Below are 23,760 nucleotides of genomic sequence, written 5' to 3' on the forward strand. Positions count from 1 at the left end.
AGTTCAAGCCCTCAAGGAACTGGTAATAGTAACACTCTGGTGGTGAAAGAGAGAACAAATAGTAATCATAAGTAAATGACACATTTCTAGCTGATTAACAATGCCACCACTACCTAACAAATCAGCAAATCAGCTATTGTTATTATTCTAATCATATCCCCTTGTCCTCCCCAAAATATCTGTGCTAGCAAAACAAAAACAAAGAGAAATTTATAAATATTCATGCAACAAATATTTATTGAACACCAACCATATGCTAGGCACCATCTCCTATTCTAAACCAGGAAGACCTCAGGAAGGGGCCTGAGGTTGAGACTTCAAAGCCCATTTATTGTACTTAACAAGAAATACGTATATCCTGTTCTTTGGCTTACTGGGCCTTCATTGCTTTAAAAAACAAAAACAAACAAAAAAACAAAACAGATTTACAGAAATCTGACTTCCAGATAAAGTGGGATGATACTGCACTGAAAGTATCTCAAAGTCTCTATCTGTAGAGCATAGATATTGGCCCCTTATTAAGTTTCTTTACCTACATAGGCAATCATTTCAAAAGCACTCCCCCATGCCCCTGAAGGTAGCCTACTAATTTTTCTACCACTTTCCAAAGATTCACTTTAATTAGAGAAAAAAGGTGATTTACCAAGTACAAGGTGCTATGCCATGTGCTATGGTAGCAGTCAGTGTCTGCTCTCTGATTATTTATAGGTATGTAGTTATTGCCATTTTATCATTTTCTGATGGTTTTTGTAGTTCTCTGTTCCCTACTGATTCTCTTGCTCTCATGTGGTATGGAAAAATACATGCATATACATCCTTTTTTATGCTATTTCCCACTTCAAAATTAACCATTGTACACCATAAATGTCTATAGATGCAAGCAGCGGAACTTTTCAAATTAAATTCAAAATATTGTGGCAGTTAGCTGATTAAGTACAGCTCATAATAATACCTGGTTGCATAGGACAGTGATGGCAAACCTATGACACACGTGTCAGAGGTGACACGCGAACTCATTTTTTTGGTTGATTTTTCCTTTGTTAAATGGCATTTAAATATATAAAATAAATATCAAAAATATAAATCTTTGTTTTACTATGGCTGCAAATATCAAAAAATTCCTATATATGACAGGGCACCAGAGTTAAGTTAGGGTTTTTCAAAATGCTGACACGCCGAGCTCAAAAGGTTCGCCATCACTGGCCTAGGAAATTATTATGAATTTTTCTTCAAGTCCCAATCAAAAGCTTATAAAGTTTAAAACACATTTTAAAAACACTTATTCTATAAAAATTACAACTTTAGAATATACTTTATATAATTTATCTGAGCCCCCTTAGCAACTGAAGTAAAAGGTTAGAAAGCTGAAAACCACAAGAAATATTTTATAGCCGAAACCGGTTTGGCTCAGTGGATAGAGCGTCGGCTTGCGGACTGAAAGGTCCCAGGTTCGATTCCCAGTCAAGGGCATGTACCTGGGTTGCGGGCACCTCCCCAGTGGGAGACGTGCAGGAGGCAGCTGATCGATGTTTCTCTCCCATCGATGTTTCTAACTCTCTATCTCTCTCCCTTCCTCTCTGTAAAAAAAAAAAAAAAAAAAGAAAAGAAATATTTTATAAAAAGAACCAAATGTCCAGACAAGGAAAAGCTGAAGTTCGTCACCACAAAACCAAGGGACTTCTTTAAAAAGAATGAAAAAAAATTAAAAATATGAATAAGAAAATATTGCAAAGAAAAAATTTTCACTGACAAAAGCAAACATGTAATAAAAGCAATGGATCAATCAACACTAAAGCGAGTACAAAGGTTTAAAGGCAAAAGTAGGCAGAGCATGTGTAATTGCAACAGTAAATTAAGAGATACACATAAACACACAAAAGAAGTAAAAAATAATGACAAAAACATAAATGTGGAGGGGGTGAGTAAAAATGGTAATGATTTTAAAATGTATTCAAACTTAAGCGACCATCTACTTAAAATAGACTGCTATCAACATGGCTTAGTATATATGAAGAACACAGTAAACACAAATCAAAAATCTACAAGAGATACAAAAGAAATAAAGAGAAAGGAATAAAAAACACAACACTACAGAAAGTCATCAACACACGAGTACAGAGCAAGATAATTAGAAGGGAACAGAGAACTACAAAAACAATCAGAAAGCAATAAAATGGCAATAACTACATACCTATAAATATGTTAAATGTAAATGGATTAAATGCTCCAATCCAAAGACAAATGGATAAAGATGTGCCATATATATATATATATATATATATATATATATATATATATATATATTACTTAGCCATAAAAAAAGAATGAAATCGTGTCGTGAGAAAATATGTATGGACCTAGAGGGTATTATGTTAGGTGAAATAAGTCATAAAAAGACAAATACCATATGATTCACTATTATGTGGAATCTAAGAAAACAAAATAAACAGAACTCACAGATACAGAGAATGAACTCATGATTACCAGAGGGGAGGAGGTTGGGGACTGGGTAAAAAAGATGAAGGGATTAAGAAATACAAATTGGGAGAAACCAAGATGGCGGCATAGGTAAACACCTGAAATTGCTGCCTCGCACAACCACTTCAAAAATACAACTAAAAGACAAAACGGACATCATCCAGAACCACAGGAAGGCTGGCTGAGTGGAAATTCTACAACTAGAAGGAAAGAGAAAAGCACACTGAGACTCAAGGAGGTGCGGAAGTAAAGTGCAGAGGTACGGAGGCTCGAGCGCGCACGGAAAGGGCTGGCAACAGAGGACACCTGTGTCTTTTGCAATCGGGAGGGAGGCACAAGCTACCAACGGCCCTGACTCCAGTTCCGGGCGAGTCTCTGGGGACCCAGGACTCATACGGGGAGAAACTGGACTGTCTGGCAGCAGGCGGAACTCGAGGGCGGCTTTCTCTCAGAGGTGCTTGCAGCGATTACCGGGACACTGAGACTCGGGACCTCTTAGGGCAGGACTGAGGATCAGCCATAGCTGCTTGCTCCGCCCTGTTGATTCCCTGAGACCCCACCCCACCCAAGCTGTGCCCAGAGGCTTTTGCATATGAATGGGCTGGCCCTTTGAGATCTAAAATTACCTAACAAACTGCAGCTGGGCCAGACAGACCCAGAACAACCAAAAGAAGGCCCAAGGCCCCACAGCAGCTTGCATTGTTTCACAGCTGGGCCTCATCTGGGCACCTCCAAAACCCAAACAAGGAAGAAGGACCTGCAGATCTCTCCGTAGCTCCTGCTGGGTAGCCTCAGGCAGAGGCTAAATTAGCACCTCCTTAGAGATCCAAGAGCCAGTGTACCCAGTGGTCAGAGGGGGACCATCCAGATTACAACTCCTCAGATCCATAAGGGACACACTCAGGGGGCAGACTCAGAGCACCAAAGCCCCACTGAAGCAAGTCTTGCCCCATAAGGGTGTCTTCAGCACAGAAGTTCTCCCACCGTAGACACAGCTGATTCTCACAGACAATTGGCCTGGAGGTCAATTCTTCCCAGTGATAACTACAACAATCAAGACTTAACTACAACAAGACTGTGCACAAAGACCACAAGGGGGTGCACCAAGAGTGTTCTCCTCAGGTAATTGGGGAGGCTGAGTCACTGGGCCCTATCGGACACCTAGCACAGAAAGCCCACCACCGGCAAGCTCTGATCACCTGATGAGTAACCAGGAACCAGGGGTGGGTGGAGGCTGATGCAGGTGGTTCTGGGGCCCTCATAGCCCTGCCCGTCGCCCCACACACAAAGGGCAGCGACAGGTGGCGGAGCCAGCTGCTGGCAGCTGGGGAAGATGGGCCCTGATTGCAGACCAGGCCTAGGGACCCTACCTATGCACGAATTTCACATGCCAGGCCTATAGTATTTTTATAAGGGAGAGGGAGAGAGAGATAGAAACATCAATGATGAGAAAAAAAAATCATTGATCCGCTGCCTCCTGCATTCCCTTCTCCCCTCGAGCCCACAACCTGTGTTATTCAGCGAGATAGACCACCGACTCAGAATTTAAATTTAAGAGCCTTTATTAAGCTGGCCAGCTGACCACAGTTACGCACCCTGCCGAAGCAGAGGCTGAACTGCAGCATCTACTACAGGGGTTACATTTTATTATTAAATTCTGTGGAGGCTCAGAGAAAAATGTGTCTTTCAAATTCTGGGCCCCCCAATATGGAGGAAGCTCTCTTTATTTATACTTTTCCCAGTCTTTTGTCTCCCAAATTTGGAATGAGACTTCCGGGCCTTCTGAGAAAGAAGGCCTGCGTGCTGGGAAGGGGCCATAAGATCATATCTCAAGGCCTGGTCTGATGTCAGTGCCTTCCTATCTATGTGTTTTAGGAACATACAGCACAGCATGACCCGTCTGGCCGAAGCGCCAGATATGCAGCCCAGCACACGTAGGCATATGCCCTGACCGGAATTGAACCGTGACCTCCTGGTTCATAGGTCAAGGCTCAACCACTGAGCACACTAGCCAGGCCTTGCTCCCCTTCTTAAATCCCTTAACAAGAGGGGAAATCCATGAAACTTCCATAAAGGAATAAATCTTATAAAAAGCTTTACAATTCCTAATTCTCTACTAAAATAAGATAAAATTCAAGCAGGGTAGGAAAGGTAGATTCACAAAGTAAAACAAGATAACAACTACAATAAGAGTCAAGCAATTTTTTGGTAATAAACCCAAGAATATCTTAAGTGACTGAGAAAATCTGTAATACAGAGTCTAAGCCACTGGATCAAATAAAGAATAAAATAATTCATTTTTTAGATTCAGAAATAAAATGTAGCTAACATGGTTTAACTTTTCACTTAAATTTCAAGACCATGATTTTTTTTTTTAAATTCAGTACTTCTAAAATGTCTTATAATTTTTTTAAAATGTATTTTATTGATTTTTTACAGAGAGGAAGGGAGAGGGATAGAGAGCCAGAAACATCAATGAGAGAGAAACATTAATCAGCTGCCTCCTGCATGCCTCCCACTGGGGATGTGCCCGCAACCAAGGTAAAGTCCTTGACCGGAATCAAACCCGGGACCCTTGAGTCCACAGGCCGACGCTCTATCCACTGAGCCAAACCGGTTCTGGCTATACTATAATTTTTAAGTGTAAAAATATTTTATACTATAGTCTTATAAGTGCAACTAGAATGTAAAGTTTTTTTAATTTGAGGGAAAGTTACAACCTCCTGCTAGTAAAACAAAATGTAAACTTTCTAGAAATGTTAATATTTATTTGGACTAATAAAAATCAATTAATGATATTTTCCAAAAAGGGAGAAAAATCCCACAAGGTGTTAAATAAGACAAAAATAAATTATTAAATAAAGGCTACTTCTTGCCAAAGACTATATATAAAGGATCTGTAAAATAGTGCAAAGATAAAAGTGGCAGATGTTAACTAATGCACTTAGCATAGTGCCTGGCATATGAAATATATTGCACTTTTTAAAGTAAATGTATAATAAACAGGCCTTGAAATTCCACAAGTTAAAAATGTTAGTGTATAACTAGTTTACTAAGCTAACCATATAACATGTTAAATAAAACACAGGCATAGAAAATGTCAAGTGAAAAATAGGATCCCTAAAGCATAAAGCCCATGACCTGCGCTGGACTTATTTTCAGGATCCATTTTCATACTCCTATTTGCAGTATTCCAAATAAGCTAAAACACTGTCATGGAGGTAGAAATCTTCATCTAGGCAAGACTGCCTGAACTACAGACTAAAGTGACTGGTGGGTAGAAAGTACAGAGAATAATTCTGATGACTGAACTTGAAATAAAATCTCTTGCCCTACTTGGGAAACAAGTTTACCTCTCCTGGTTCCTAGACAATAGAGCAAATGTGTCCTTTGAGACTTCCTTGTTAAACTCAAATTTCACCTTCAGAAACTTCAGATAATCAATACTTTTGTTCCAAGAGTGATTTTACCACTACAAATACTACTATTTCATAAACAATATTTTTAATTTTCAAGAAGCAAATGAACATTTTAATACACAAACTCCTACAACTGAATCTGCTAGAAGGTGTCTAAGTTAACCAGCAGAGTAGAAAACAAAACAGAATAAAAATAAAACAACTTAAAGCTACAAATTTAAACCCAGAGATAGTCCAGGTATGTCCCTAAAGATAAGGAAAAAAAGCTAAGCCTTTAATTATGTGTCTACAATTTGGGGACAAAAGATATGAAGCTTAGAATTTAGTAAATTTAGTAGGGGAGATAAGACTAATCCACCTGAAGCAATTAGCAATAAACATCAATATATAATGAAGTGTTAAGTGGCTGAGTATTCAATATACACCACAGGAATTCAGGAAATGGAAAGACTGCAGAGGGACTGGAGAGTCCAAAGAGGTTTTACTGGAACAGGCTTCTTATAATGGATGACTACACTTAGAGAACTGGAGAGGGAAAAGCAAGGCTCAGGAAACTGCCTAATTGAGCACCACTATTTGTCACAGGCAATCCCAGAGACATGTGATGGGGGATAGGATGCACCATCTTACAAAAAGTCTTAAGAGCTACTTTTAAATGTGATGCCACGGCCTGATTGGTGTGGCTCAATGGTAGAGCATCTACCTGTGAACCAGGTGAACCAGGTGGTCACAGTTTTGATTCCTGGTCAGGGTAGATGTCCGGGTTGCAGGCTTAATCTCCAGTAGGGGGTGTGCAGGAGACAGGCGATCAATGATTCTCTCTCATCATTGATGTTTCTATCTCTCTCTCCCTCTCTGAAATATAAATATAAATATATGTATATGTATATTTTATTTTTTCCCCCACAGAAGCCTAGTGCAGGGGAGTAACACGATCCCAGTGGAATTTTTGTTCAATTAACCTGGCAACTGTATAAAAAGACTAAAGAGGGCAAGTAAAGGATTTATGAAAACTATTAACAGAGACAACTATAGATATCTAAATTCAGAATGATCACTGGTCTAGATCTCTGCTATCCAATACAGAAGCCACTAGACACATGCAGCTTTTGAGCACCTGAAATATCACACCAGTCTAAGCTGAGATGAACTTCAAGCGTAAAATGCACAATGAATTTCAAAGACTTTGTATGAAAAAAAGAATGCAAACTATCTCAATCATTTTTATATTGATTACATGTTGAAATCATGATGTTTGGGATATACTGTGTTAAATAATATAATATTAAAATTTTTAGATGTTTCCTTTTACTTTTTAAAATGTGGCTATCAGAAATTTTTTAAAAATATATTTTTATTGATTTCAGAGAGGAAGGGAGAGGGAGAAAGAGATAGAAACTTCAATGATAACAGAGAACCATTGATTAGCTACTTCCTACACACCTCCTACTGGGGATTGAGCCCGCAACCCAGGCATGTGCCCTTGACTAGAATCAAACCTAGGACCCTTCAGTCCACAGGCTGACGCTCTATCCACTGAAGCAAACCAGCTAGGGCGCTGACAAAATTTTTAATTACATGTAGCTTATATTTCTATTGAACAGCACTGTTCTCTGGTCATCTCAACTTTCTTGACCTCCCATTCCCATGATTTAAAACAATTTTAACATGTGCCCATAAATATGTGCATGTATGTATGTGTTGTGTATGTGTGTATACACCACTGTACTACTATAATTCTTATCCCAGTGGTTCTCAACCTTCTGGCCCTTTAAATACAGTTCCTCATGTTGTGACCCAACCATAAAATTATTTTCGTTGCTACTTCATAACTGTAATGTTGCTACTGTTATGAATCGTAATGTAAATATCTGATATGCAAGATGGTCTTAGGCAGGGGTCCTCAAACTTTTTAAACAGGGGGCCAGTTCACTGTCCCTCAGACCGTTGGAGGGCCGGACTATAGTTTAAAAAAAAAACTATGAACAAATTCCTATGCACACTGCACATATCTTATTTTGAAGTAAAAAAACAAAATGGGAACAAATACAATATTTGTATTTGCATGAAGCCCGCGGGCCGTAGTTTGAGGACCCCTGGTCTTAGGCAACCCCTGTGAAAGGGTCGTTCAACCATCAAAGGGGTCGCAACCCACAGGTTGAGAACCGCTGTCTTATCCTATCCTATATAATAAAAGGCTAATATGCAAATTGACCAAATGGCAGAACCAACAGTTGCTATGACGTGCACTAACAACCAGGGGACAGACACTCAATGCAGGAGCTGCCCCCTGGTGGTCAGTGCGCTCCCACAGGGGGAGTGCTGCTCAGCCAGAAGCCAGACTTATGGCTGGTGAGTGCAGCAGCAGTGGCGGGAGCCTCTCCCACCTCCGCGGCAGTTGGACATCCCCTGAGGGCTACAAGAGGGCACACGCTGGGCTGAGGAATTCCCCCCCCCCCCCAGTGCACGAATTTCATCCACTGGGTCTCTAGTACTACTATATTTTACAAAGAGAATAAACATAAGCAAAAATAAATACTAAAAGGATGAGAAAAATAAATAGAAGTTCTAATATTTTTCTTTTTGCAACCCAATGGACTATCACACATCCTCCATATTGGAGGCCTAGGATGTTACCAGAGTGACTGATCAGGAAAGGACAAATCCAAGTAAAAGATTCACTAAAACTTTTAATAATTGGATAACTATGAGTGCAAAGGAGAGGGGGCTAACTAAGTATGACATAATGGACAGCTACTATTTGCTACTCGGCATCCAGTAACCTCTGGATGAGAATTCACTCCTCTCCCAACAAGCTGCTTAGGTAGCAATAACCCCATCCCCAGCTCCAGGGGTAGGCCCATGCTGGCTAAACCAAATAGATATCCATATTCTCAGTGACTGGTTCAAAAATGTCAGAAATGTAATCCAAAGTCAATGAGATACAAGACATTTGCTGGGGCTTCTGGGGAGATAAACTATCTTCCAGCAGTGGTTCTTAAGCTGTGGCTCACGGACTCCCCACAAGGGGTTTAGGTATAGGATTCTGGGTATCTATAAATTCAGGTGAGCCCTAACCGGTTTGGCTCAGTAGACAGAGCGTCGGCCTGCGGCCTGAAGGGTCCCAGGTTCGATTCCAGTCAAGGGCATATACCTTGGTTGCGGGTACATCCCCAGTAGGGGGTGTGCAGGAGGCAGCTGATCGATGTTTCTCTCTCATCCATATTTCTAACTCTCTATCCCTCTCCCTTCCTCTCTGTAAAAAAATCAATAAAAATATATTAATAAATAAATAAATAAATTCAGGTGAAGGGGAAAAATCATATCTTTACTAACCTCCAACTGAAATTCAGCAATTCCCTCCATTGTGAATTCAGTCACCAGACCACAATATTAACAATATCTGTCACTGTCACAAGTAGAAATCAGATATTTTCCTATCACATGATCTTCAGTTACACCTCCAAACAATGTTCATCACTACTTAGAATTTATTAGACTTATTTGGACTAATTTATTATTTAATAAAGAATATTTAATATTATTTGGACTAAAATATTATTTAACAAAGAAGCACATATTAACCTTATAATTTAAAAAATAATTTTGGTTAACTATATATTATTTTTCCTTTTTTTTTACTATAAATTTAGAATTTTTTTAATTAAAAATTTCAAAACACCTAAAAATGGTAAATACCATGACAAATCAAAGATAGTTCAATCATTAGGAATTTACTCAAATATTTTGTGTACTAATAAGTCAAAGAAGAAAAACCATATAGTTGAGGTTGGCCCTCAGGTACTTTCTTCCTGTAATAGACATGCAACTTGCTGGCTCAGAAGAGGTCAACCATGATAAGATCATGGGAAATCACGTCACACAGCAGGAGCCATCCTCCATGTCCCAGATCTGCTTCTTGATTGCCTATCCTAGGAATTATTAGTGAAGCCTGACACTGGACAAGTGTTCTAATTCATGATTGACCTGACAATCTCATCCTTTGTATTATATCAGTGTGTGGACTGGGATTTTTTAAAATCATTTTTTATTTTTCAATTATAGTTGACATACAATATTACATTAGTTTCAGGTGTATACTCCAGTAATTATGTAATTTACTAAGTGATCATCCCAATAAATCGTGTACCATCTGACACCATACATAGTTTTTAGAATATTATTGACTATATTCCCATGACTATTCTGTAACTACCAATTTGTACTTCTTAATCCCTTCAACTTTTTCACCCACCCCAACCCCCTCTCCCATCTGGCAACCATCAAAATATTTTCTGTATCTATGAGTCTGTTTCTGTCCTGCTTGGCCATTTATTTTTTTAGATTCAATTGTTTATAGGTATGTACTTATTGTCATTTTATTGTTCAAATTTTTTCTCTTTTTTATTCTTCTTAAAAAAAGACCCTACATTTAATGCAATACTGGTTTGGTAGTGATAAACTCCTTTAACTTTTTGTCTGGGAAGCTCTTTATCTGTCCTTCAATTCTAAATGATCGTCTTGGTGTGGGCCTGTTGGGTTCATGTTGTTTGGAACTCTCTGCACTTCCTGGACTTGTTAGGGAAGTTTTCTGTAATTATTTTTTCAAATAGATTTTCAATTTCTTGCTCTCTCTCTTCTCCATCTGATAATCCCATGATATGAATGCTGGTACACTTGAAGTTGTCTCAGAAGCTCCTTACACTATCCTCTTTTGGATTCTTTTTCCTTTTTGCTCTTCTCATTGTGCCTTTTTTGTTTCCTTATATTCCAAATCGCCAATTTGATTCTTGGCCTCAGCTATTCTACTCTTGATTCCCTATAAAATATTAATTTGTTAGTGTAGTCTTCATTTCTGACTGGCTCATTTTTATGGTTTCCATGTCCTTTTTTTAAATTTTTTTATTATTTTTTATATATATATTTTATTGATTTTTTACAGAGAGGAAGGGAGAGGGATAGAGAGTTAGAAACATCGATCAGCTGCCTTCCTGCACACTCCCTACTGGGGATGTGCCTGCAACCAAGGTACATGCCCTTGACCAGAATCGAACCTGGGACCCTTGAGTCCACAGGCTGACACTGTATCCACTGAGCCAAACCAGTTAGGACTCCATGTCCTTTTTTAACACATTGTTTGTGGGTAGATTTTATCGCACGCTAACAGGTGGCATGGGCCATTTTTGCTAATTTTTTGCACAAATGGCAACGTTCAGTAAAATTACGATAACTTTAGTTTACTTATTTATACATTACCCACATTCTACCACTAGTCTATAAAAAACGTATTAATATGTGTCCCACGCTCTACTACACTGGTAGAACGTATAAATACATAAAACGTATAAATACGTTTCCCGCATACAATATGTTAAGGTCAGCCACAACCCTGTTTTGCCTGGGGCCACCTAGCATGAGTTAGAAAGCAAGCTGCAGATGCCCGCCACTTAATGCTGGGCTTGTAGGTGCCCAGGTAAAGCAAAGCTTCCAACCCAGGGGGCTGCCACTAATACTGGGCCTCCGACCACTTAGTGAGAAGTACAGGGCACACTGAGGCCAGGTGCTGCTTGTTTAAGAGAATTTAGGAAAATCCGAAGCATGAGCCAAGACAGGCCATTCATATGGAAAAGCCACTGGAAATGACTTGGATGGGCCCACAAACTGGGCGGGGGCTCAGGGAATCACCAATGTAGGGCAAACAGTGATAGGCTGATTGAAACTCAGATATGGTACCTGCCTGCTAGTTCTGTGGGGGAAGGGCTCAAAAGGAACAATGGCCTCTGCCAACACTTCTGAGAGAAAAACTGCCCCTCCAGCTCTCGCTCTGATACCAGACAGTTCTTCTCCATATGTCCCCAAAGCCTTCTGACATGTTGTCCCAGTGCTGGAACTCAGAGGGAGTGAGCCCAAGTAAGTTTGTGCTCAGACCCTTTAAAACTGCCTGGGACTCCAGCATCTTGCCATCTCACTCAGCCACAATCCCTGCTGGATTTTACAGCCAGAAGTTATGGGGACTTCTTTTCCTGGCACTGGAACTCTGGGCTGGGGGGCCTGGTGTGGGACTAGGACCCTTTGCTACTCACAAGGGACCTCCGCAGCCAAGATATTCCTCCCGGTTTTTATCTACCACAAAGGATGTTGGACCAGCCTGTTCCATACCCCTCCACCCCACCCTGCTCCCCGCTCCATACCAGTTTCAATGTGGCCTCTTCAATTTTTATTCCTTTCTAAAAACCCTTATTTTCTCATCACCATTTATCCCCCGTTCCCTCTTCCACCTCCACCCACCCACCCTCCACAATCACCACACCGTATTCTATTTCCATGAGTTTTTTTTCTTTTTTGCTATTCCTCCACCCACCTTTCCCAGTGCCCCCCTCCACAAGAGCTGTCTGACTACTATCTATGAGTCTGTCTCTATTTTGCTTGTTAGTTGTTTGTTCATTAAATTCCACATGAGTGAAATCATATGGTACTTGCCTTCCTCTGACTGGCTTATTTCACTTAGCATAATGTTCTGCAGGTCCATCCATGCTGTCATAAAGGGTAAAATATCCTGCATTTTTATGGCCGAGTAGTATTCCACTGTGTATATGTACCATAGCTGTTTTAGCCACTCCTCTACTGGACACTTGGGCTGCTTCCAAATCTCAGCTATTGTAAATAATGATACAATGAACATAGGGGTGCATATATTCTTTCAAATTAGAGTTTTAGTTTCTTGAGGAAAATTCCCAGAAATAGAATTGCTGGGTCATAAGACAGTACCATTTTTAATTTTTTGAGGTAACTCCACACTGCTTTCCACCATAACTGAACCATTCTGCATTTCCATCAACAGTGCATGAGGGTTCCCTTTTCTCCACATCCTTGCCAACACTTGTGCACGCATTCAGTGGGTTTTTTCTTTCTGTTGATGGTTTTCTTTGCTGTGCAAAAACTTTTTAGTTTGATGCAGTCCCATTTTTTTTTCCTTTTGTTTCCCTTGTTGAGGAGATATATATTTTAAAAAAGTATTGCTACGAGGAATGTCCAATGTGGCTTCTTCTTTACATCCTTAGTGGTAGGTCTTCTGTTCATCTAGATTTCAGACGATTCTGAATGATGGTTATTCTGTAGATTAGTTGTAATTTCGATGCAGTTGTGGGAGGACACAAGTACCACATTTACCTACACTGCCATCTCGATGGAAAGCCAAATATATTTTTAATATAACTGTTTTCTTTGTAGTCCTGTGTATTTCATTTTAAAAAATATAACTCAGAATGGGGGTCCTATAAGCCACAGGGGTCTCTGGAGCAAAAAAATCAAGAGACCTGCCCTACAGCTTCTGTAGGAGCACTCTTCTTCCCCTCCTCTGAAATTCATGGCATGAGGATGTGGGGCTTGAGCTGCAGACAAACATGCTCTAACCACAAAACACCATGGAAGCAGACTTTGAGGAAGATGAGGTTCTGATCACATAAGTACAAATGGATCAAGCTTCACCTTTGGACTTTTCAGCCAGTAAATTGAGTTGGGTTTTTGTTATCACAATATAAAAAATCTAAATGGTACAGTTGATTTCAGTAGTTTCTATCTTAACACATTGTGGACCAGTAGTTTTATTGCTAGCTTTACCCAGTGGCCAGATAAGTTTCTATTGAATGAGTACAAAAAACATTTTACATAAATGTTAAAGGCACGCTTTAAAATTAAATACCCATTGCATTTTGAAGTTATTTATTACATGAAGTGATTTATTACAAGCTACTATCTTTTGAAAGTATGATACTTTGTAAAACACTGTGTAATATGAAGTGGAACTAAACAAAAGCTGGCAAATTTTCGTGATCCATCCGCAATGTGTTAAGAAACTAGAATAATACCTAAGTCTATGCTTTGAAACAGCAAAATTATAAAAGGTTTAACTTGTCACATTGAGGGAGTCTGAGGAAAATTAGTTTAGTTTTCACAAACTGAGTGTACTGAACATTCACTCAGTACTTACTCCAATCTATTCTCATAAGGACTTCCTGTCATAGAGGATGGACAACTAAAAACTACAATTTCCAGATGCCCTGGAAGCTGAGGTTTTACATATGACATAAATGTGGCCAATGGAGGACAGAAAGTATTATATGATGATGATTCTGTCTATGGAAGTTAAACTTCTGCCTAAGTATGGTGGCAGCAGCATTCTGATTCAACAACATGGTTCATGGTGGCAGTAGGCAAGTTCTGCAGTATCTTTCTTGTTCCAAGAAACTTAGTCTAAACTGTCCATTCAGTCCACTCAAAGTTTACATATCTTCCTTTCCCAATAATCTCATTTGCTACAACTACTTAGAGCAAATGCTAAAGTAAACAGGGATATACAAAGAGAAGCATTTTATTAACAGTTAGAAACCTAACAAGAGTTAACAGCTTATGGATACAGACGTAAGCATAACCTGGAAAGAATTAAAGTGGAGAAGCCCTAAGAGGTAAGGCAAGATTACAAGAAATACCACAGAGTCAAGAACAAAGCTTTCAATAGTTTGGATCTGTAAGAGAATTATCAGCAAAGCTGAGAAATCAGAAGAAATCAGAAGCAAAGAACTGAGAGAAGAGAATTCAAAAGATGAAGAGGTCTTCTATACAAATAAATCCCAAAGATGACAAGAGGATAAGAATTTAACTGAAAGATCAGTTTTCACATTACTCTCCTCCTCAAAAAGCAGCTCAGTTGGTTAGGGGATTGTTCCTATACAACAAGGTTTCGGGTTTGATCCCCTATCAGAGTACATATAAGAATCAATCAACCAATGACTGCATACGATCTTTCCTTCTTCTCTCTCCCTCCCTCCCCCTTCCTCTCTCTCTCAAATCAATATAAAAATTTTAAATTGTCATGGGTACAGATAATGCTCAAACTCCTTCCAAAACTGGGTCCCAACCACCCTTGTTACAACTGTTCCTTTATAGTATAACTTCTAATCACAGTCCATTTAAAATAAATAAATCTGGCCCCTAAAATAAAGGCCCAATTAAAGACCCATACATAGGAAGCTTTCTCTGGCAATACCTAAACTAAAACCCAAACTAAATTATAAGCTTAAAGAGAGCAGGCCACCCTGGCCTATTTTTCTCAGTGGTAGTGGTTCTCAACCTTCCTAATGCCGCGACCCTTTAATACAGTTCCTCATGTTGTGGTGACCCCCAACCATAAAATTATTTTCGTTGCTACTTCATAACTGTAATTTTGCTACTGTTATGAATCGTAATGTAAATATCTGATATGCTATATGTTTTCTCCTATGGTCGCAACCCACAGGTTGAGAACCGCTGGGTTAGAGCATTGCCCCGTGCACCGAAGGGTCCCAAGTTCGATTCTTAGTCAAGGACACATACCTGGGTTGCAGGTTCCATTGATTTTTTAGGAAGAATGGGAGAGGAAAAGACAGAGAGAAACATCGATGTGATAGAAACATATCGACTGGTTGCCTTCTGCACATGCCCCAAACGGGGCCTGGACCAGGGATGAGCCTGCAACCAAGGTTCATGCCCTTAACGGGAATCGAACCCGAGACCCTTTGGTCCACAGGCCAACGCTCTATCCACTGAGCCAAATTAGCTATGGCTTTTCTCTCTTTCCCCCTCCCTCCCTCCCTCCCTCCCTCTCTATAAATCAGTGGAAAAATATCCTTGGGTGAGGAGTAACGAAAAAGAGAGAAAGAAAGAGAGAGAGAGAGAGAGAGAGAGAGAGAGAGAGAGAGAGAGAGAGAGAACAGGGCCTGTGTTCTTGATGTCTTTATATTCTGATTACCTAACAAAATGTCACCCAAATGTGCTAACAAAGCAGGCTCTTTGAACAGGTAGTTTCAGAAGATACTGGTGGAAGTGAGATTGCAGGAGACTAAAAAGTTAAACTGACTTGGACGTGCATGAAGGAACTTTCTATAGTAATGGTAATGGTCCTATAGCATGACAAGGTTATGGGTTACATAGATGTATGAACTTATCCCACCTAAGGGAATGCTTCCCATAAGATCTGTATTTACTGCAGTATATAAATTTTACCTAAAAAACTAGTAAACAAATAGTTCATGATAGGCATACTGGGGTAAAGTATACTTACTTTGAAATATAACAAAAATGAGATGCATTAATGAGTGGATAGAAGAAGAGAGGGAAGATAGAATGGATACAGAAAAGCAAATTCTATAAAATATGAATTGCAGAATCTAGGTTGTGGGTATTTAGGTATTCAATATACAAGCAATTCTTGCAACTCTTCTATGAAGGTTTTCATTATAAAATGTTAAGGAAAGAAAGCAAATAGTGGAAATGAAGGCTGTGAGAGGCTCACATATTTCAGAAGTTTGTCAATTAAAGAAAAGGACTGATAACAAAGAAGGTATATAACATGCCTCTGAGATTGGGATGTCTAGGCTGTTCCTCTTCTCTCTACCTCCAATTTTAGACTGCATATAAAGACTAGTCTGGCCTTAAGTGCTTATTCTTGCCTCAAAGAAAGAGCTCACTCACTTAAACTCCATTTATTCTAGGATTATTCAAATTCATGGATTCTAGACCCTTTGATAATCTGCTAGCCATTCTTTTTACCTGAGCTTTTAATACATCCTTAAACCAGCCTTTAGACAAGACCTCTGGCCAACCTGGTATAACATAACTGGTTTATCCTCTTGGTCCAAGTCTGGCCCCTTAGAATCATGGTCCTCCATAGCAAAGGAATGTTAAAACATAATGTCCTTGCAGTAAGGACAATTCATCTGAGTGAATTGTACCTGACATAGAGGTACTCAAAAAATGTTTGTTAGATGAATGAACCCCATGCCTGATAATACAAAACACATATGTAGCTTAGTTTCACATTTATACCTACACTGTATTGAGGATAGTAAATGTATGTGCTAAGATTCTGAAGGTGAAGATTTTCAAAGAAAAGGTCTGGAGCCTCTTCAGTGGAGCTAAATAGAAGATGCAGCTGGAAATTAAAGTTTGATAAACTGAACTATCACTAGGAAACACCTACATTTTAATCATTAATACTTCCCCAGAAAACACAGTAAGTCCATCAGCTTCAAAATACCATAAGTATGAACTAAAGGAGAAGATAAATTATGCAAAGATAAGGATTGACAGGAATTCAATTTCCAAATGACCTAAATGCATTTGGCGCTAATCTATTCTTTTTGTTGTTGTTTCCAAAGGACTGCAGATTATGCACTTGTTGAATTTTGCCTTTGTCACACATAACCTAACAAGGAAGGCATTCATTATACCATAGTAGCTTCCCTCAAGTATCTGTTTCTGAACAGCTGCAAATTTTGGAAGATAACACCAAATGATGTCTCTAACGATTAGTACATTCTCTCCCCAAAAAATATTAAAACAAGTTAATTGTTGTTGTTAATATGTTTACTAGAATATCAAAACCATATTAAACTGGCTTAGCATAAACTTTAAGCTTAGAAAATAAAGTAGAAAGTTTGTATAAGAATGTCAATTCTACATGTTAACAGGATTGATCCAATAAACATATCCTAAAGAATTTCTAAAATTTAGCACTTCATTCTGCATGATGTTTGTTTTTATCTATCAGAAAAATGCTATATCCCTAATGACTGGTTGATTTAGTCCCTTCAAATGCTGTAATCTGGATAATGACAAAATATTTTAAAATAATAATAAGCCCGACCCTAAATAAACTTCCATTTATAAGTAAAAGCTGCTTCATAGACCTAAAACAGCAAGGCCTGGGTGAAAAGCATCCTTTGGAAAAATGTTTCAGAAGAATTATGACTTGTTAAATAGTTATGCAACTATATGCATAACCTGGCTTTTTTTTTTTTTATTACTGTCATTGTTCCTCAGTCACATAGAATACACAGACATTCATCCTCTACCTATTAACTCATTTTCCATGAGGAAAAATAAAAGTTTCTCTTCCTTGGCAGTGCATTTTCCCCCTCTATTTGAAATGCACTGCCAAGGAGGAGCTATTTTATTATCATTTATTTACCTTTCAACTCACATTTAGTTTGACTTCGCCCCTTCCCATTTACACCAGTACACTTAATTTACAGAGCCATGTAGCCTGGCCCAGAAAGGCCACACAGAAAAGACACATGCACGGGTTCTTTTTGTACCTCTTTCAGTTTCATTATATAATATCTTGCCATGATCCTTTCATCATAATAGATTGACTAATACCCTCAATATCGTCAGTACCTATCAGTACCGAGGATCCAAACAAATACTGTCTTCAGAACCTTCACTCATCATTGTCACCATACAATTCCCAATTTCTTAAAAAAAAAAAAAAAAATTAACAACTCTCAGGAGTACACACAGTGCTGCTAAATTTCTAAGGTATGGTGAGGATCAAAATGAGACTTACAAGAAAGCTTTGTTTTGTGAACTTCCAGTCAAATCTAATAGTAATTAATAAAGGTAAAATTTTGTTCTCATTTCCTGAGTTAATAGGTATAGCATAACTTTCCTCTATATGTTGGTGCAAAATCCAGAGAGACAATACATTGTCAATAATTTATAAAGAGCCTGGAAAGAGTTTAACCACAACAACAAAAAACCTACCTTACAAGTCAAGGTCAGTGAAAAAGAATTGAGGGTTCCTATCCAAGCTTCCTACTGAAAACACGAAATTGTAATTATGCTTTAATTTTAAGCCATCTACCTTCCAAACTAGATCCCAGTAAATGATTCTACAGAGAGGAAGACAGGATGAAAGTATTGATAAGCTGAACCTGGAGTGAGTCGGTAATGGCAAATGACTAGCCTCTCTTTCACTCTGATCCCTTTTGAAAGCTCTGGAAGAAAACCAAGAAACTTTAAAAAAAATTCTATGGTTTCATATTTGAAAGCACCACTGACAAAAAGTTACACGTCCAGACAAGCAGTCCGGGGATATTATTATGTATATTGTTATGGCCCAGCCTTAGTAAGAAAGCAAGAAAAGGGCTTGTTACTGAGCTCTAACCAGAGAAAACCCTCAATTATCCATGGTAGCATGGGGCGGGGACAAGCTGGATGAATTAAATCTTCAGGTAATTATTATCTAAGAATAATGGATTAATTCAAACACCCTCCTCCTTACAATAGGAAAGGTTCATTTAAGATCTACTCTCAAGCAAAATAAACCAGAGAAAGACAAGTATCACATGATCTCACTCATATGTGGAATCTAAAGAACAAAATAAACTGATGAACAATGTAGATCCAGAGACATAGAAACATGTAACAGACTGACGAATTTCAGAGGGAAGGCGGGGGTGGGCTGGTGGGAAGAGATTAACCAAAGAACTTAGACGCATATATGCATAACCCATGGACACTGACAATAGTGTTGTGAAAGCCCGGGGCGAGGGGTCAGGGGCCGGCTGGAGGGGGTCAATGGGGGGGGGGGGGGGGGGGGAGGCCGGGAATGGTACATCTGTATTACTTTCCACAATAAAGATCAATGTCAGAAATAAAAAAAAAAAAAACAGTAATAAAAAGATCTGCTCTCCCTCTTCCAGGCCATTCTCTAACAAAAATGAGAACGAGCAAATAGATGATGTCCAAACTGTCTAGCAAAAGAGAGTAAGGCAACTGCATCGCCAGCACTCAAATCAGTTCTATTTCCCCCCACAATTCCTATCCACAAACCACCCAACTATGAGTTTAGATTCCTGGGAGGCATTTACATTAAACACCCCAGCCCCACGCCCCCACAAGCCCTTCTGCTGACGCTGTTTCTAAATCAAATGTGCCTGATACTGAAGTTAAGGGACCTGACAACTCTTACATTAAAACTGGAAAAGGCTGGTGTCCAACAACTTTCGATTCAAATCCACGGCGATTCCCGGCCACAGGAGACGGAACTTCCTCTCTCCCCTCGGCAGCCCGCCGGCCCTCCCGCGTCAAGGTCCCGGCCAAGGGCCTGCGGTGACATCACAGCCCCCCTCCCGGACGTCACAGGCGCGCGGACCCACGGCACCATGACTTCATCGCCGACCGGAGCCGGCCCGCAGGCGACTTCCGCCAGCCCGGAGGCGAAGGCAGCTCGAAAGGTGAAGGCCGGGCGCCAGCTCACCTGCGCGGCCGCGGGAAGGGCAAGGGGGCCGAGCCCCAGCGGGCGCGACCGCGCTTGGCGACCCCCGCCCAGGGCCCGACTTCCTCACCGGCCGCTGGTCCCGGCGGTGGGCGAGCCGGTCCGCTGCCTCCTCACGGCCTATCCGTCATCGCCGAGGCTTCAGCCCGGACGTGGACCCCGCTCCCGCTCCCGCCCGCCCGCCCGCCCGCCCTCCGTGGCCCGCCGGGGCGCTCAGCGCCGGGCCCGCGTGCGGCTGGAGGCCGCCCCGGGAAGGGGTGCGGGCCGCCGACTCCGGCCCCAGACGCGCCCGCAGCGCCGCGCGCCCCGGACCCGCGGGTGGCGCCCCCGCCCCCACCCGCCCCGCGTCCTGGGAGCGCAGGCGAGCGGCGGGAGGGGGCGGGGAACGGCCACGGTGGCCGTCGCTGAACCCCGACCGCGCTGCCCCAGCACCACGCCACGCGGCCCCGACCCACCTGTGCTCCTGCCCCGGCCCGGGCCTGGCCCGGGGCTGCACACCCCGATGCGGCGGCGGCGGCGGCAGGAGGCCTGGCTCGCTCCCCACCGCTGAGGCGGACCGAGCGCCCAGCGCGGCGCGGCGAAGCCCAACGCTCGCCCCGAATCCTATTTGTTTGGCTAAAACGGCGTGACGTCACGCGCCGGCCCAATCGACGGTTGGCCAAGGGAGGGGCCGCGGGGCCAGGTGATCGCAGCGCCCCCTGCCGGGCATTGTGTGGTACTTCGGCCGGTGGGGCGTGCGGAGTGGGGCGAAGCATCTGCGGGCCCCCAAGTGGTGGCGAAGAGTGAAAGCTCCAGCACGACCTGCTGGGAAAGCAGTCAGACCTTGGGGCTAGCTAACCGGAATGGCAGTAATGCCAGTGTTTAGTCAATAACATGACACGTTTATTAATACTCCTGGGTGCACCTGGAGCTATAAATGGTATTAGATGACCACGTATTATATATCCTATTGACTTGGGTCCCAATTTTGGTTCTGCTACTAGCCTGGAAGACTGGGCTTCTGATTTGTCATTTGTAAAATGAAGGAGTTGGGAGAGTCCCTCTGACTGTCATTCTTTTCTATGCAAACCACAGAAGAAACACCTACCAGTACATGCGTAAACTTTGAGATTGACAATGGACTTGCTCTACGGCTGGCCAGCAGGTCACACTTAGAATAGCACTGGTCTACGAGAAGAATAGAAGGCAGTGAAACCACTTTAGGCAAGTCCTTCCCTTGGCTCTATTTCTCCATTCATACATTGGGAATGATCCCAAGAAATGATGCCAGTAGGACCCATGCAGTGTGCATCAGGCCCTCAGGAGGGAGTCCTGGGTGGGATTGGTGTGCACAGTGAGACCAGAAGACTCTAAGGGGCTGGAAGAGGGGCGAGATTAAGGTGGCCTGCTCCTAAAGAAGAGTCTTTCTAGTGGGATTTTCCCCAGGAGATGTTTTCTCCATGGTCAGTGGAGTAAGACCAAATGTGACCGTCCAGATCAGGCCACAGACCCTGTAGCCTGAAGCCACTCGTGTGGGAACACAAGGTTGCAGCTTCTTAAAGGACTAGGAGGGCTAAGAGCTTGTGCTTAAGAGACTGGAAGCCAAGACAGCAATGCTACCTTAAGAAACAAAGGAGAATGCAGGTTTGCATACCCCACTAACTGTTATAGCACAAAAGGAATGAAATCCAGCTGAGAATCTTACTGCATTCCAAGTACTAAAATATAACAGGCAAAGGAAAGCAGCTTATCACACACCATCCCCAAGCCCATCAATCCTTTTTCTTATCATAAAATCAGAACTCTCTACTATGACCCATTATAATCAGACATGTCCTCTTCTTTAATTTCTCCATTCTCCACCTTGTCTTGACCAAAATGTTATCTCCTCAGCTTTCTCTAAATCTCCAATGTAATATTTCAGCCTTGTCACTTTCCTTAATCACCTAATTGGCACCCAATAAATATCTATTGAATTAAAAATACTCATACTTTTTCTCGCCAATCTAATCCAGAATGCAAGTGTTCATCACCAGTGGATGGCTAATAAAAGTGACTAGAATGTCTTATATATAGAAATAGGACATGAATAAGGGGAGAATCTAAGGCATTGCTGTAAGAATATGACCAAAAGTAGGAACATCTGAACTCAACCAGTCAGTCATGATTTTAGTGCTTCAACACAAATTACCCTTGATTAAATGTTCTAAATTACCAATGGGTTATAAGGATACTTATATTATCCATTTGGCATTTAGACAGGAATTAGATTTCACTTAGTAATACCAGGTAATTCATTCTTATATATTTTGTATCCTATATAATAAAAGCCTAATATGCAAATTATCCCCTGGTCCAGGAGTTTGACTGGGGGGGGGGGGGCCCTCCCCCTGGCCATCCTGGCCCACTAGCCCTGATCTGGGCGGGCCAGCTGGCTCCACCTGTGCATGAATTTGTGCACTGGGCCTCTAGTTTTTAATAAAGCCCCAGTCTGTTTGTTGAAAAATGGCAAGAAAGAAAATGAACTAGGGAGTTACTACCCACTGGCTGTACATCAAATAGAAATTCCATGGAGTAAGTGAATAATGACCTAAGCCAGTGGTTCTCAAAAAGGTGATTAATTTTGTCCCCAAGGGGGTAAGTGCAAATGGCATCAAATAAGGAGAGGCCAGGGATACTGCTCAATATCCTACAAGGTACATTTCAGTCCCCATAGCAAAAAATTATCCCTCCCCAAATGCCAATAGTGCCAAGGTTCAGAAACCTGGCTAATCAGTGTGATCCTAACCTCCTCGTCAGTGATTGGTTTAGGCACAAGTGTGTGATGTAAATCTAGCCAATAAAATGCAATGGAAGTGTACTGAGATACTTCTGGGAAAGGTTTTTTTCTACCCTAAAGAAATTCATTCTCTGTTGAAATGCAGCACTTTTCTAAATAAAATATTTACCAACAATGAGAAGGAAACAAACAAGAAGAGACAGTCCCACATCTGCTGCTAGATGTCAGTGTGTCTGTGTGTGGTGTCTGGTGCGGCAACTACCATCTTGGGACATGAGAGTTGTTAGCTGAAGACAGCATAAAAGGATGGCTAAGCAGAGAGATGGAAGTAACCTGCATCTTTGATGATATCATCAAACCTCTGACTTAACCAATCCATGAGATTTCTTGTTATATGGGGTAATAAATTATATTTCTATTTAAGTCATTTATAGGACTTTTTTAAAAATTAGAAAGTAATTAAAAACATCCTGGTGTGTGTGTGTGTGTGTGTGTGTGTGTGTGTGAGAGAGAGAGAGAGAGAGAGAGAGAGAGAGAGAGAGAGAGGCTGTTGAAAAGGAAACAAAATGGGAGGGCAGATACTAACCTACTCCTATGGAGGCAAGCTCTACAATAGTTTAAATAATAAAATAATTTTGTTTTGCTATGCTTCCAGAATAATCTTTAATAATACCTGAAGCTGATAAAATCAGTGGGAAAAGAATCATTGTCTATAAATGCATAAATGAGTAGGAACTCATGTGACACTTGAAATATTTCAGGAAATGGCATTTTCCAACCATTAAAATTTAATGTGAGGGAGCCTGCAGCATTAGAATGAGACTAGCAAGTCTACTCTTATTCTTCCTAAGCTCTAGCACACATAACTCACAGGCACTTGCTATAGCAAAGGAGAGGCTGCCTGGCTAAAATAACTTAGTTACAACATCTTGCTGAAATGGTCCAGGGGATAGATTTTTGCGCAGAACTGAGTTCTGTTAAAAAAAAAAAAAAAAAAGCCACCAACG

At 41.0% G+C, this 23,760-nt stretch overlaps 1 protein-coding gene across 4 annotated transcripts in view; it reads right to left on the reverse strand.

The window, feature by feature from the left end:
• Positions 1-20,587, reverse strand: part of FBXO34 (F-box protein 34) — an 86,345-nt gene extending 65,758 nt beyond the window's left edge. The window contains exon 1 of one of the 4 annotated variants that reach the window (XM_059695346.1): positions 20,451-20,587. The gene's annotated coding sequence lies outside the window, so the exon portion shown is untranslated. Of the gene's footprint in view, positions 1-19,689; positions 19,807-19,977; positions 20,002-20,065; positions 20,201-20,450 lie in introns of those variants that run through there. The other 3 variants (XM_059695342.1, XM_059695330.1, XM_059695336.1) reach the window with 3 other exon arrangements.
• Positions 20,588-23,760: the final 3,173 nt, after the last annotated feature.

This window comes from Myotis daubentonii, chromosome 1, assembly GCF_963259705.1.
Source record: "Myotis daubentonii chromosome 1, mMyoDau2.1, whole genome shotgun sequence".
Taxonomy (NCBI): domain Eukaryota; kingdom Metazoa; phylum Chordata; class Mammalia; order Chiroptera; family Vespertilionidae; genus Myotis; species Myotis daubentonii.